Source organism: Aulostomus chinensis, chromosome 3 (genome assembly GCF_037954235.1).
Source record: "Aulostomus chinensis isolate RoL2024-O1b breed Wild chromosome 3, RoL_Achi_v1.0, whole genome shotgun sequence".
Classification (NCBI taxonomy): Eukaryota; Metazoa; Chordata; class Actinopteri; order Syngnathiformes; family Aulostomidae; genus Aulostomus; species Aulostomus chinensis.
Window position 1 is genome coordinate 11,139,579 of NC_141322.1, and position 13,627 is coordinate 11,153,205.

Sequence of the window (13,627 nt, forward strand, 5' to 3'; positions counted from 1 at the left end):
GGCTTCCATGTGTGCTCGTATCTTCACCGAAAGTGGTGTGGACGATCAGCATCCTATCAGGAAGAACTCCTGTCAGCGAAGGTCATGGTTTAGGTGACAACAGCCAGACTCTCTTTATAAATAATAATATTTCACTCTTCTTTTACCTGGCTTCTGCTTCTCCATCAATTTGCTGAGCTGATTAGTTGAAGTTGGCTTTCGACGGATGTCTGCAGACAGCTGTTTCATCCAATGACCTGCCAGATAAGTGTGGAAAGCATTTGCTCTTTTCCAGCCAGAGTGTAATTTCTCCAAGGGTTCTATGTAATAAACCCTCTGATGTGACTGGTTACAAAAGGAGACCAAAACCACAAAGTGCTGATATGTCTGTCCTTCTTGAGAAGCCTGTTTTTTTTTTCAACCTGAGGACATCAATGTTGTTTTTAACTTTATGCAGTGTAGTTCTTTGCAGACATCCCCAGTTTTGTGTTTTGTCTCATAAAGTGTTTATCTGTTTTGATCAGATTCCAGGAAGCCTCATTTATTATTGATTATTAAATCAACCAATCAAACCTGTTTCTTTTCTGTGTGTGTTATATGTGTGTTATTGTGTCCTTTTGGGTCTTTCCAAATGATGCTCAGTTTCACTCCAGGTCAGATTAACATGGCCAGGACAATTGTCCCTTGGAGAGCAATGATGTCCATTCCATGAGCTCAAGATGACCTTAGAGAGGGCTGCTGTGTCCAGATGTAGGAGCTTATTCCAATACATGTCTCCTTCTCTTTTATGCTTAGCAAAATTCTCCAGTACACACACATGAAATAGAAAAACTCCCAAGAAAACAGCGCTCTCTATTCTGCTGAGGTGGTTTCAGTGCGACATGTGTGTCCTCATGCACAGTGGGCCCTGGGGATGCAGGGTGTGGTGGGGATCAGTGATGCTTCATACAAAAACCTGGAGGCTTTTCTCCCAACATCAGCACAAAAAACCCCACAGTAAATTCTCATTTTTAGATGCTGCAAAAATCTCTAAAGCATGGAATATTTCAGGATTTGATCGTGCAATTTATCACAGCCATGATGCGCAGGTCACAGCACGGCTGCGGTCCAGTGGTGGTGTTAAAATCATGATAATGAAAAAGATGTTGACCTGCAGTGACCTGGTGTGTATGTTCAGAAGACGTTAGAGGACACTTATGATAACCTTTTTCATATGTAGTAGCATCCCCAGGTGATTCTCAACACTGTGTCAGCTGATGTCAATCAGCAGCTATGGCTCCCTATAGGGACAATATGTTTCCATGGTGACTTAGAGGTCAAAAGGGTCAGCTTTGATACAATGAACCACCACAGATCGTTACTGTCGGTGAAACCCATTGGCAGGTTTATATTGCCTGAGCTGTCATTATTTGGGGCAGTGAAAATCCCTGCAGCTCATCCTCATGGGACACACTTTCTCTGCTCACCCGTCATTGACCCGGTGGCCATCATCTAAAATGCACACACTCGTTTCTTGAGTGGGGTCCTGGATCCGTTGCGTTGTATTGGTTTATGAATTCAGCACTGTGGCGCCAGCGTAATAACTGAGATGTCAGCTGATGGAGCCGCTTACAACGTAATCATGTGATAAAGATATGTGATTGTGGAGAAACCGTCTTTTTAAGTGTCATGCATGTAAAGGTTGAAATATTTATGCTGTGTGTGTGTGTGTGTGTGTTTTCCTTTAAAGAGGTTAAGTGGCATGTGAAGGTGAAGAACAGCTGATGTCGCTGCAAGACTTTTTTTTTAAATTGTTGTGTGCGATTGTATTGTATTGTATTGTATTGTATTGTTCTTTTTCCACTCAAAATCGTAAAAAGGCATTGATAAGAAACACAAGTTGCAATAGAAACAACAAGTTAGATTAAGCTAATGAAATGTGGCTGATTATGGTGGAGTCAAATAGCAGCACAGTCAATAAAGTGCGTTAGCAATCTGCAGTGAAGCACAATGTAATTAACTCTATTAGATTCTTTGGAGCTCATTCTTGATATCCCACATTATGACTTTACTTATAGCATCGTGCTTTAAATCAGACGGCTTTTTAATGCAGTTGTATCATAAATAAATGAAGTGAATCATTTTGCAGACAATTTGAAAATTAAAGCAATACAAATAAAATCTAGAAAGTGCTTTTTTCCATAACAGCAATAGGTTCAAGTGCTATATGCACATTTTATTAGCTCCATTACAAGTTTGTGCTAACACAGACATAAACAGGCCATAAAAGGGGAAATATCATCCTTAGGGCAAACCTCAGTATTGGATTCCTGTACTTCTAAGGATGGACTCAAGCTTATTGTGCTGGAAAAAAAAAACAAAAACTCAGCCACATCACCATTCAGCATTTTTCCTCTCCTGCCTTTGGGAGGTGTGTGTGTGTGTGTGTGTGTGTGTGTGTGTGTGTGTGTGTGTGTGTGTGTGTGTGTGTGTGTGCATGTGTGTGTGTTTGCGTCTGTATACATGGAACTGGCCTACATTTATCCACGGCTTGCACTTTTCATTACTCTCAAACAGGCGAGGTCAAGGGGTAAAGTCCGCTCGGGTGTTGGTGCACGGCTGTTGCCGCTGAAATGAGATGTACTATGTGGCGGCAGGATGGTTGTTGTAGAAGCATGCGTCCTTGTGTCGGACGGTGGAGACAGACAGGGAAATGAAGCTTCACGTGGCTGCTGAGATGGAACAGATAGATAGCACCATGCTAATATCACGGAGAGTCAGTGGAGCACTGTTTAGAAGATGAAATAGAAACATTTGCACTAGTGGGTTCTGCTCCTTAGGGCACTAAAGTGATGTGCATAAACATGTTAATCAATGAGGCCGTTTCAGTTTTGCAGTATTATTACTTGATGAGATTATAGTGCATTTAATGAAACAGATTTGCGCAGCTGTGAGCAGAGTTCTAACCTGCAGAGGACAAGGCTGTCACAATCTCATCTACGATGTGCATCCATTTCTGAGCGGAATTACAATGGGCCAGAGCTGCTGTGGAGCCAGAGCCAAACACTAACATGATTATGGTAATGACTGCCAACAGCTCCTCCTGTAAGCACCAGCCGGAGAGATGTGCACTGAAAAGGCAATTCCTTACAATTAATCAAAACACATAAATAGACAAAATGTCATTGACTTTGACTCCTGGCAGACGAGCGATTGGTGCACGTTGTTGATACATCTAAAGCTATTCAATCACTGTGATTAATGGGGGTTGGAGGTGGGGGGATTTGGCAGGCTGTCATACATCATGTCAACATTTAGTTTACACATTGTTGACAAATGTAATTAGCTATATTGGCTAGTGTACATGTGAGATACCTGTGGCTTTGGATCTCAGATTTAGAGTTTTTGCGGTGGTGTGATAGAGAAAATGGATTAGAAATAGTGTTTTTATTGTATGGGGTGAGAGGACGAGCAGAAACAAAATATTAAATGGCAAACCAGCACCAAACATGAAGAAATAAAATGGTAGGGCTATGTTACGTTCACATTGATACCATTAATAATAATCACAGAATAAGAAAGAAGAAAAAAATGAAATGAGGAAACAGTGATGCTTTACTTGTTTACACAATATTAAAAAAATGCTGTGTAATGTCACCACAGTGTATGAATTTACACAACATCCCAGTTTTCCTTTGCCGAAATGCAACTAATAAACTCCTCTGGCTGTCTCTTTCACACAGACACAGGTTAGTTGCCCTGAGTACCTCTACTGCCGAATCAGGATTGGAATGATCTGTCGCCCCTCTTTCATCCTTGTGTACTTTTATCCTCATGGCAAGATAGAAAAGTTGCATCATATTCCTGCCTGGGAAAGGTAATGCAAAGGGGACTCTGTTAATGGAGCAGCTGGAATTGTGGAACTGTTCCCTGAAACCACAGACTCTTTTACTTGTCTGCCCTCCTCTCGAAATAGTGACAGAATCAGCCAATAATGTTGGCTGTTTTAATAAAATATCAATATTTGATTCCAGTCAGCCATAACATATGGAGGAAGTATCATGATATGTTACAGTGCTGTTATTCTGTCTTACCTCTAAACTCATTCAAGCTGAGCATCAGCGTTGACTTGAAATTCGTAACATACCACAATGTAGGAATTACGTAGTTTGAATTAATCAGTCGAAAGGTCTGAAGGTTGTTTTTTTTTCCCAAACAATGCTTGTAAGGAAAGCAGCTGTTCCTAACGCTGAGTGTAAATCCTCACACCTCCTGTAAGCCACCAGCCTTTCACAAGAACATCTCACCTCAGCACCAGTGATCTAATGAATGTGTGAGCAGCCAAGCATGTGTGTAACAGCCAGTGTTCAGTACTGCTTTGTCCACAGACACAGATGGAGCCACACTCTCCTCACACTCCTTTTTCCCCCCTAAAAATACACAGTTTAATTTATATTCTCCTTCAATTAGCAACTTCCTCTTCAGTCTTTCACCTCTTTCTTGCAATGTGAGGCAGTCAGACATGGAATCTTGCAGGGGAAGTGTAGTTTATGGCTGCAGGATTACAGATGTCTACATAAAGGATATCTTGTGTTGATCCACTTCAGACCCACCGGCAGGTACCGTGCTCCTCTCAGAGAGGATGTTGGAGATCTTTTCTCTAAACTATAACAGAGACCTCCAGGGACATCTTTCTTTACGATTTCAACCTACACGAACATTTCAAAACCCCAATAAACAATGATCTTTTGTTCTTTTTACCCGCATTTATGATATTTTTCACTCTGCCTGTAATACATGATGTCATTTTTCAACCTCAGTATCACCACGGGATGAATATAACCAAGATAAATATGGGGTATCTTATCAAATGGTAGCCTGAGGGTCCCCGTGTTTTCAGAAGGGTGCTCATAGATAGAACTGTTGTATTATCACATTACGAAAAATATGCCGTTGGAGCACCCGCTCTTATTTGATTTATCACCATTTATGTCAAGGCATCGACAGTATATTGTTTTAGCTCATGACTGGAGGCTTGAAAATACATGTTCACATGGTGACAAAGGTCACATGAGTTGAACAGAGGGTATTGTAGTGGTAGGGAGCCGATAATAGATGTAGGCTAGGTTTCACACTGGAGATATTTTAGAGCAGATTGAGCAGAAGAAAACACAAAATGGCCAGTGTGAACACATGCCAAGAGAACAAAACAGAAATTCCCCTCCCCATTTAATGACGGTATCTTACATCCCTGGAAGGACAGTGTGTGTGTGTTGGATTTGGTTTGTCTGTGAAGATCATAAATGGTTTATGTTTGGCAGCAAGAGAACGAGTGAGCCATGATGGAGTCGTATTGATCCTCCACCAACATCCCACATGCTAAATCCTCATCGTGACAACTGTGATTGAAGACAGATATTTGCCTGGCTCCAGCATGCGTGCATGTGTGTGTGTGTGTGTGTGTGTGTGTGTGTGTGTGTGTGTGTGTGTGTGTATGCAGAAATCTAGGGCACAGTACATTTTTTTCAACAATGCAATTACATTTGTTTTTTTTTAATGAACATGCAACTCCCCTCACACATCCATCATACAGTTGTCGTACTTTAAAAATACAAGTTGTGTATTTTAGTTTGTGCTTATGGGGCAGTTGAAGAGTTAATGTCCAGGGCAGCAGTTTATCGCCAAACAGATCTGTACAAAGTATGTCAATGAATAAAAATGTCCTCCAGTATTGTCACGTGTTTTGGAGAGGTGTGCTTCAATCTAGTCAAGCTATATTCTGTTCAAAAAATGTTTATACATTTTATATCATATTGCACATTACAAATGAGATGTGTATATACTCAGTAATTGGAATTCAAGACTAAATATACACAAATATAATCCGTGACAAAAACATACAGTAAAAGGAAATATTAAGATTTGCTTTTATCACTTAAAAGGGAAAAAAACAATTAAAAGGTTGACAAGAATATTTTTTACCACATTATATAAACCTATGTACCTTGTGTTGTTTTTTTAAATCATGTTTGACAATTCCAGATTCTAGAATTCCAGTTCCTGATAGAACACAGTGAATGTATGCTAACTATGCACACTAACTGGCGGGAGGCATGGCTGCAAAAGTAAGCGCAGCCCTGGAATGAGTTTTGAACACATTTACACACCACATTGTCTCACACACAGGCTCTGACACTGACAGGGGCGTCAAGTACTGTAAGAAATATGACGCATCCTGAATCACCATGCAGTTGGGTTCTAAACTGCATTTAAAAGCTAATTCTGGCGTAAATGATACACTGCACGGGTACCCAAACACACTCGGTGTAGTCATCTGCAGGTGTCCGGCATTAAAACCAATTTTACATAGTGGCCAAAGCATGGAATTACAAGTGTGCCTGTCAAGTGGTGCACTTAAAGTACTTTCCCCCATAAGTTTACGTTGTGAAACAAATAGCAATCAAATTTTCAATCAATTTTTGAGCGCCAGAAACCTTACAAACTGTCTCATTTAATGGTCCTAACAGTATCTATGTGGCCTGAATACATAATTATGTAAAGTTGAAGAGCTGCAAGATGAAATCATTCAAGTAAGCTGGCTTGGGAGCCCATCGGGTTCTAGGCCGCAGAATTAGTGAGACGACCTGAAACTTTTTGGGCTTCATGAAACAAGCTGACAGGAATGAACAGAATCAAGCTCTCTGCATGTATACATGCTCACGTTAACAGGTAATGACAACTATTTGTCCCCTGCTGTGCCGAAAGATTACTTTAACCGGGAAATAGCCAAGGAGCCGATATTAAAATGTGGACAGGCTGAGAGCTCGCCTTAGGCTGTTTTACTAAAGGTTTGCAGTGACAACAAAGTGTCAGTTTTGTTCTTCATGCGCACGGTAGTGGCAGGGTGTTTATGTTGGAATGGGGGAGAGACGTGGCAGGAGACTTTCCCATTCCTCTCAATGACTTTAAAAGCATTTAGCAAGGAAACAGAGGCTGATTACAATTCTTCTTTTTTTTTTTTGAGGTCTTGGGGATAAATGAAAATAATTTAGAAATAGCTGATAATTTAGCAGACTTCAGTTTGGTTCTTGTCCATCACTGCATCTACATTTTAGTTGTGTTGGTTACCACTCTCTTTTTGAAACCACAGTACAAATAAAGTGGAAGATTTCCAGGACTTCATCCATAATCAAACACTCAGCCGACTTTGTCCCAGCAATTATGATCACTAGCAGACCCATTAGCTGCTTCATACAGAGAGCTGTAAATCTAATAACTCAGTATTATCTCATGTTCTGCTTCATTATTAATCTGTGCTTGGCAGCTTATATCAGGATGGGAAATTTGTTTCCGATGAATAGTTTTTATCGTGTTTGTTTCAGGCTGTTCATGCCGCCTCTCCATCGCATACTCAAGAGAGATAAGGTGAAATTAATAAAATTATGGTACCAAGAGGGGTCCCCATATTTAAACTGTTACAATCAATGTTGTTAAATAATTCAGATGTGTGTGTATAGTGTCAGAGGATTATCACCAAACAATGGAGTTGTCATGGTTTTTATTTAATGGTAGCAGCTTTACTGTACTGGGTATCTCATTGTTCTTTAATGAGTCATATAAATTGTTAAAATTATGGGACAAAAAGATACTGGAATATTTCTTAACACACACCCAAAAACAAAATGTCCATGTGTGACTGAATGGTAGTGGTCTGTCATTAAATTCGACAGGTTACAATGAATTATCAGAAACGTTATTTCCATAAATCATCATATAGAGTTGGTGTACCCACACACACAGCAGGCTACGATTGCAGCTGCTTGGGAAAGCAGTAAATCCCCTCTAGATGAGGTGTAATGAGTTTTGGTCTCTGATCCCCTCTGCCGGAGCTTAATATGGTAACACCGGCCCCCGCAACACCCCGGCCACTGGCAGAGAGCACAACCCGGTTTTACTCTCTTTATTACTTTGGTGGAGCATTTAATTTCCTGAGCATTTGAGTGCACTGGTAGTATAAGCAGTGCTGGGTCTGGCAATCATTCAGGGTGATGCTGGGAGACAATGACATACGATGGAGTAATCACTTGAAGAGCAGAGAGAGGGAGGTAATCCTGGTGTGGTATGATGACACCCCAGCTGGCTTGGGTCATGAATGGGATCTGTGCTTCATTCAAGAGAAAACAGCAAATATTTATGCATACTGACTGATTTGACACCCTTTCCTTCACTTACTGGCCCACTGGGGCTTACAGACGTTCGTAGAGCACCACCCAGTACTACACAGTTAAGAACCTGGAGCTGCAAAGAACAGACACTGCCGACCAAGGTCAGAATCTGCAACAGCAATGTCAAAGCGATCATGTGGTCTGGGACAGAGACGTGCAAGACAATGGGAGATTTTTAAAAATGTGCAGATATTTGTCACACAGTCGTCTACAAAGAATCTCCCTGGTATGCCAATAATTTTGGTTGCTAGCAATCATTTTTGGACAGGCACGCATGAAAATATGACTCAGGTTGAAAATCGGTGGAATTATCCTTTTACTGATGGTTAAAAATATCAAAGTAATAGGGCTGTACAGTATTGAAAAAATATCTGACATTTTGATTGTGGTATGATTTGTGATTCTTGAGGGAATTCTGAGTTTAACATCATTATTCTCACTTTCAATGAAAAAGCCTTTGATAAGATGATAGCGTGTTTTTTTTTTGTGTGTGGACGATGTTTTGCATCACCATTTAAAGTACTATTTTGACGCACACTCATCCTTTAACGAATACTGTGCCTTCCTGATTTGAAAATTTCCATATTGTCATTTTGATGAATTTCTATTAATTGAAAAGCCCTACGAAAGAAGCAATGGAAAACTGAACCTCCTTAACAGTGAGTAACACACCGAACTATTCTCAACGTTGTCGTCATCCAGGTGAGGTGAACTGTGCTCAGGTTCCTCCACCCCTCGAGGTTGTTTAACAAGCGTGTAGTCACATCATATTGTTATTACGGTTGTTTAATGTGGTGGTAAACGTGTAAATGTATTCATGGATTAAATTATGAATCCTTACAAGGCAGGTTGCTGTGAAACATCAAGCTATAAAACCAGGGAAACAAGTGAATACGCTCGTGTGACGTGTGAACATCAACAACATTGTGCTCAGCTAAGAGCCGTAGTTGTTATGATTATGGACAGCAACTGCATAAATCTCAGTGAAAAAATGAATGAAATCATTGCTTTTCATTAGGTACCACAGTCTATCATTACAAGTGGCCATAAAGAAGAGTCATTGTTCTGGGGAGGCAGCATCGTTATCTGACAGTTGAGAGCTACACCACTAACATCCTGCTGCACTGATTCTTTTAGGTGTTGCCTTCAGAGTCCAAATCTCACAGGTAATTTAACTCTAAATGCTGCCATTCTGCCCCGAAGCGCTGTTATTTTAATAGAGACACAGATCGATCTCAATGCTTTATCTCCCGTGACTGGCTCAGAATATTAGGAAACATTTGAAACGGGATTAACTAAGTTACAGATGACAGGCTCAGAGTCCCATCGACCCAAGCCCCCAGCCCCTCTCCCTGGATCTTCTCAGGAGAGGAAAGATTTGCCCCCCCCAAACCCTCTTAAAACTCATACCCGAAGCTCTATGAGATGAGAAAATAAAATGAAAGGCCATAGAACTGCCGGGGTAAAGTCTCAATGTTCTTTAATAAACATGACAAAAGTCCTGTACCTCTTCAGACATTGTTGACATTCTTCTGACATCCTCTTCTGTTTATTAAAGCTCTGTAGTTTGATGTTCTCTGTATCAATAAAGGGGGGTGTTCCATCTTCCATCTGGTTATTTTATGGTCACATTGCACCATGACAGAGATGTCTTTTGGGATGTGAAGTAAGTTTTCCAGGAAATTTTCCAGCAGCAAACTGTATTTTCTCAGAATATGTCCTCAGTGGTGTTTGGGGCATTGCCTTGTACCCTTCCCACAGTTCTTTAAAGGAAACACTACTTGGTGTAATAGCAGGGTACAGTGTTTTCTAGTCATGTTGAAGGGATCATTTCCATTGGATGTTTTCTCTTGACCTTTATATTCATATAAAAAAGCAGTTAAAGACAATAACAAAGTTAGCTTTCCACCTTAAAACACTGCGAGTAGTAAAGGATTTCTGTGCCAAGCGCACAGGACTTAGCAAGAAATCACTGAGACAGCAAGACAGTGGAACAAATTACATCACTTCTTAAATCATTGCATCGACTTCATCTGTGTCATGAGAAAGATTTTAGAATCCTTTTTACTTGTCGAAGAAGCACTTAGTGGTCTAAATACATCTCTTGATTTACTTGTGCATTGCAGCGTACTGAGACCCCTCAGGCCATCTGGGACACGTCAAGTCTTACCCCGTCACAAGCAAACTAGTCCAATATCCTGCCACCTTAACAAAAAAATCCAAAATTAAATAAATTAATATTTCAATAGCTCAACTACTTCTCTCCTACATCTCTGAGGTATCTGTTGTCAACCTCATGTATCAGAGATGGAGACTTGTGAGTTCGACTGGAGCCACACTAGCACACACAGTGACATCAGACTTGATCTGAGACTCGACGCCAAAGGACTTCAGACTAAATTTGGACTCAAGCTTTGGGACTCATGAACAATCTTGTTTATTTGTTTTTTCTTTTGTGCAGTAAAAAGGTCTGTGCTATGAGCTGAATCTCCTTTACTTCTGAATGCACGTGTCATTATCCATGTGCGCTCTGCTCTCACACTCACCCGACAGTAAACACACTGCACGCTGTGGTGCACCACGGCGAGCACGTCTGCAGGAGCTGTTGTGCCGTTTGTCATATCCTTTGGATTTAACAACTTCACTTAATCTCTATACAAAGGAACTGTGAAGTTCAAAGTCTGTTACAGACTGTTTTCATGAAAATAAAGGATGCAGGAATCAACAAAGTCAAACTTTGCAAGGCCCCTCAAAAGCATCCTGATAGGTCGGTGATTTGTTGGCAAACCTGTTTAACGTTGGTCCACCTGCCTTATGGTATCAGGCCGCTGTCGACTGGTGTGTTTTGAAAGGTGAGTGCTGCTGTTTCCCCAGTTGTCCGCTTGTAACCTTAGTGTCGACTTGGCTGCCACCATATTGTAGCCGAATTTTGTTACAAGGAAAAATACAATTTATTAACTTTTTTTTTCCGGATTGCATCAATGTTGCTACTAGATGAAGGAGGGATGATAACACAGTACCTGCTATGAATTTTTCATACACCCTTCACCAGCTTAAGCTGGCCAGCTCTTTCTGGTTTCTGAGGTCACAAAGGTGACTTGAATGAAGTATGACTTTTGAAATCTCCTGACCATCAGGAATGTTACAAGAAGGTTACAAGAGACGCCTGGAATGTATCATTATATAGTTTTTCATTTGGCACATCATGCAGTGGAACATGCCGTGAATCAAAAATCCACAAGAACTTCAGCGTCACACTTTCCAAATGCATGTCCTCAATGTTAGCACATGGTGGCTGTAAGGAAAAATGTAGCTTTTTCCTGAGGTTGAATCTTCACTGTTAGATCTTTCCTGAAAGGAAACAAAAACCTAAAACCTGGAAATGTCTGTTGATTGTCATTTTAATTCTGGGGGTGTGAGGAAATTCTGACTTGACTGTTGTCAGACTGGATGTTGTCTGTTTCTCACTGAAAAGGACACAATAGTGATGGAGGAACAGCAAGGATGGCAAAGCAGGAAGCATACTGAGGAGGACAGGAAATAGGAAGTGCAAGCAGGAATAAACGTTGTTGAAATAGCTGGAGGGAAATTTCCTGTCCACAGTGACTTAAGATTGTCCTGCAAGTATTTCCTCAGCTGTCCTGGAATGACACAGTGAGGAAGATGGAAGTCTGATACAGGACTGATTATTTAGAAGCCAACTACCTGTCTCCTATAAGTTGTCCATTCTCATCAGATCAGGCCTAATAGAACTGGTGAGCATATACAGGGTGCCTCTTCCCTGCAGTTATAAGGAGATACACATTGCATCAGGAGTTTGCCCAACCAGTCCACGTGTGCTTTGACTTGACTTTCTACCAGAGGAGTGAGAGTCTGGTTCACGTTGCTGGCAGTAAGTCGGACCTGTTTGTCACGGTTCTGTTCATACCTTTTAAGGACAGAATTTCTAGGTGCAGCCGGGTGGTGGAGGGGGTCAAGTTTGGTGGCGGGAGGATGTCGTTTCTGCTTTTTGCGGATGGCGTGGTCCTCTTAGCTCCATCAAGCCATAACCTCCAGCTCTTGTTGGGACAGTTCGCAGCCAAATGTGAGAGATGACCTGGGTGTGTGGAGGGTCTGGGTGGCCTGCCCACTCCAGGTGTGTGTGTGTGTGTGTGTGGGGGGGGGGGGGGGGGGGGCTGTCCTGCCTCAGGTTCATGATTCACGATTCATTGTTTATAAGTGACGGTAGGCTGGAGCGGGAGATTGACAGGCAGATTGGGGCAGCATCCACAGTGATGCGGGTGCTCAACCAGTCCGTTGTGTTGAAGAGGGAGCTTAGCCAAAAAGCGAGTCTCTCAATTTACCGGTCAGTCTAGTGAGACAATGTATTTTATGAACATATCAATATAAAAGAGGAATAAAAAATGAGAAGAATGTCCCTTAAATCAGGTTAGTTAATCTAAGGTCTTATATTAAGGATCTTCATATCATAATTTGGAAAGGGTCATCAGTCCAGAACTATATCCGGCCCACTCTCAGTTTAAATTGCTGATTCACACCACATTTCAGTCATAACTGAAGTCATTCTTGGTGAACGCACAGAGTTAATGAAGGTATGCCCCCTTTAACTCAGATCAAATCATGAAAGTCCCTTTCTGTGAAGTAACACAGGAACAATAACACAATATGAGCCACTTGCTTCAAAGACCCTCTTGTCATTTGCATGGTTGCTCCACATGTACAGTGTTTCCTCCATCTTAGAAAAGCTCTTCAGGACCAAACACTCTGTGCAGCAAGGTCATGGCGAGTCCTCCACCCCAGCAGGCAGGAAGTGCCGAGCACAAATCGTCTGTGGGCTCAGCCCATCCGAAACAGGAAGTACAAAGTGCAAACCAGCAATGACGCCACACCCCTGGGAAGATGGATTGTGTTGTTGAACACCTTGGTGATGCTGCAACCACCAGCTAAATCCACAGGCACAGCAGGGAACAATTTTGTTGTTATTTGTGGTGATGAACTTATTATATCTATTATGGTAAAGACTTTAAATCTGTGTTCCAGCTCAACCCCTCATCTTTTTCCCAGTAACATGAATTGCTTTTAACATAAAACCCACAAATTTTGAGATTGAATCTCTGGCCCAAATGTCTTCTATTATTCATCTGCTACCTATGGGCTGAAAAATGTGACACCAGAAACTGAAACTGATTGATTTATATTTGAAAAGGAACCGGACTGCTTGAAACATACCATTAAAACCTGGATTTGGGGTGCATAGATTTCCTCCTGAGCTGAGCTGGTGCCACAACGCGTCTCTCGGGATGTTCTAGAACTCTCAAACCAAACTCTCAAAAGTTACCCTTGACTCCAGCAAACTATCCACTTTGGCAAAAGCAAGTCTATCATATTGACTGAAATTAAGTTAATTACAAGCCTGAGAGTCCAGCCCCTGGTTCTGTGACATC